This window comes from Octopus bimaculoides, chromosome 24 (assembly GCF_001194135.2).
Source record: "Octopus bimaculoides isolate UCB-OBI-ISO-001 chromosome 24, ASM119413v2, whole genome shotgun sequence".
Classification (NCBI taxonomy): Eukaryota; Metazoa; Mollusca; class Cephalopoda; order Octopoda; family Octopodidae; genus Octopus; species Octopus bimaculoides.
This window is the reverse complement of record NC_069004.1, coordinates 33,747,975-33,750,474: the sequence shown is the minus strand read 5'-3', so window position 1 is coordinate 33,750,474 and position 2,500 is coordinate 33,747,975. Positions and strand designations below refer to the sequence as shown.

Here is a 2,500-nt window from a genome sequence, read left to right as displayed (position 1 = left end):
CAGCATTTACATGATGTAAAAACGACAGAGGGTACAATACTTCCCACCGCTACCTCCAGCCCACCCAGTCTACCACATGGTCACTACCTATCCCCTCAACTATTACTGGTACTTTGGGTAAATCTTTACTATTGCACCCATCTCTGAATCTATAGGGACCCACCTGTAATGACAGACCTACCAAGCGAAACAGAAGACGCCATGGAATCTTTTTTTCAGTTCGTGCTGGGAACATTTATTATCAAGGCCTTATTCTCCATGAAGGAATCGATTCCAAAGCCTAAAAGCACCCAAAACGGATGGCATTGAAGCGAGCTTTCATACTGAGCCAGCCAATCTTTTCCAGAGCTCCATGAAGGCATGTGGCTTAGTGGTTAGGGTATGCGGCTCACGATTGCAAGGTCGTGAGTTCGATTCGCGATGACGTATTGTGTCCTTCAGCAAGACACTTTACTTCACATTTCTCCAGTTCGTTCAGCTGGTAAAAAATGAGTAGTACCTGTATTTCAAAGACTGATCTTTTCACATTCTGTGTCATGCTGAATCTCTCTGAGAACTGTGTTACGGGTACACGTGTCTGTGGAGTACTCAACCACTTACACATTAATTTCACGAGCAGGCTGTTCCGTTGGATCAACTGGACCACTCATCATTGTAACCGACGGAGTGCCAGTTTCCAGTTCTTGCCAGGTATAGATTTCCAGCTGGTGTTTAAAACACACCTTAGATCAATGGTTCTCAACCTTTTTTAATATCCCGTGCTCTTAACCTCCTTCACTCAAGAATCCGAGTTCGATTCCAGGCAGTGACCTGAATAATAATAATAATAATAATAATAATAATAATAATAACATCGAAATATACCTTAGGAATGAGAACCCAGGTTTGAAATTTCCCCCAAGACACCTGATGAAGGCTGGAGGGTATATCAGCCGAAACATTGTGTTAACAACAAACAAGATGAGGACAAATATTTGTCAAATGTAAATAATGTAAATAAAGTATCTCAAATGTCACTTTTACATATTCTTGTGAAGTCCATGAGATGCCCACATTTTTCCGAACAAGGGAAGGTCACCTCAGTTGACACTCTCTAAATTAAACAAAAATTAAATTCACTTAAAATAATTTAATGAACTACGGGTATCAGTGCATTAGAGTAGATTAGTACGGATTATAAGAGGTTCTAGACTATCGGTGGTGTGTCTATAATAAAATGTAGTTAATATGGTAATGTTTCGGTATCGGTCAATTGTGAGTGGGTGTGTGTGTGCAAGTGTGTATTTGACCGTTCAGCCCCGCCGAGCAGACAGACACAGCGTCACACATTCGCTCATGTCGTCACAGACTTTTAGCGAAAGATTGTCTTGCATGAATCTCGATCTTTCTCTCCACACATCTTCTTTCCATCTTCCCCCTCCTTCCCCCCCCCCTTCATTCCCTCTAAACAACTCTCCCCATCCTCACACTATCCCTCTTCTACTCCGCCCTTTCTAAATCTGTATCTTCGTTTTCAGACAATCTTTTCAGGAACAAGTGATCAGAATCAAATCGATGCCATGTGTTTCTTTTTGCCATGTTTCGGTCGATTAACCCAAAATCCTCAAGGACACAACGTTCCACAGGTCAGTGCATCCCTTATTTCGGACATTCCAAGATTTTTTGAACATTCTTATCTCCTGATATTCTGCTATTATTCCAATATACAAATATTTTCATATATTTAATATTCCGATATTCCAAGGCAGCGAGCTCGCAGAATCGTTGGCACACCGGACAAAATGCTGAGCAGCTTTTCGTTCGTCTTTATGTTCTGAGTTCTAATTCCGTTGAAATCGATTTTGCCTTTCATCCTTTCAGGGTCGATAAATTAAATACCACTGAATCACTGGGGTCGATGTAATCCACTGTTCCTCTCCCCCATAAAATTTCAACACACACACACACACACACACAAACACACACCTTTTGCTTGTTTAAAGGTTTAGTCGAATGAATCAACCCTAACCCCAAACCCTAAACCCTAACCCTTATTTTAAGTCTGGTATTTATTCTATCAGTGAAGGCGTGTGGCTTTGTGGTTAGAGCATTCGACTTGCGATCATAAAGTCGTGGGTTCAATTCCTGGCTAATCGTGTCCTTGAGCAAAACCCTTTTATTTCACGTTGCCCCAATTCACTCAGCTGGTAAAAACGAGTTGTACATGTATTTCAAAGGGTCCAGCCTTGTCACTTTCCGTGTCATGCTCAATCTCCCTGAGAACTATGTTAAGAGAATGCATCGTGTCTGTGGAGTACTCAGCCACTTGCATGCTAATTTCACAATATATATAAGAATATATATATGTGCATGTGTGTGTGTATGTATGTATGTATGTACATATATATATATATATATATATATATATACATATATATATACATATATATACATACATATGTATGTATATATATATGTATGTATGTATGTATATATATATATATATATATATATATATATA

At 39.5% G+C, this 2,500-nt stretch overlaps 1 long non-coding RNA gene across 1 annotated transcript in view; it reads left to right on the top strand.

Moving 5' to 3' along the window:
• The window catches only part of LOC106873823 (uncharacterized), a 6,240-nt gene that overhangs the window by 980 nt on the left and 2,760 nt on the right, over nt 1-2,500 (top strand). Inside the window, exon 2 of the long non-coding RNA XR_001409925.2 lies at nt 1,518-1,625. This is a non-coding gene — a long non-coding RNA (uncharacterized LOC106873823). The remainder of the gene's footprint in view (nt 1-1,517; nt 1,626-2,500) is intronic.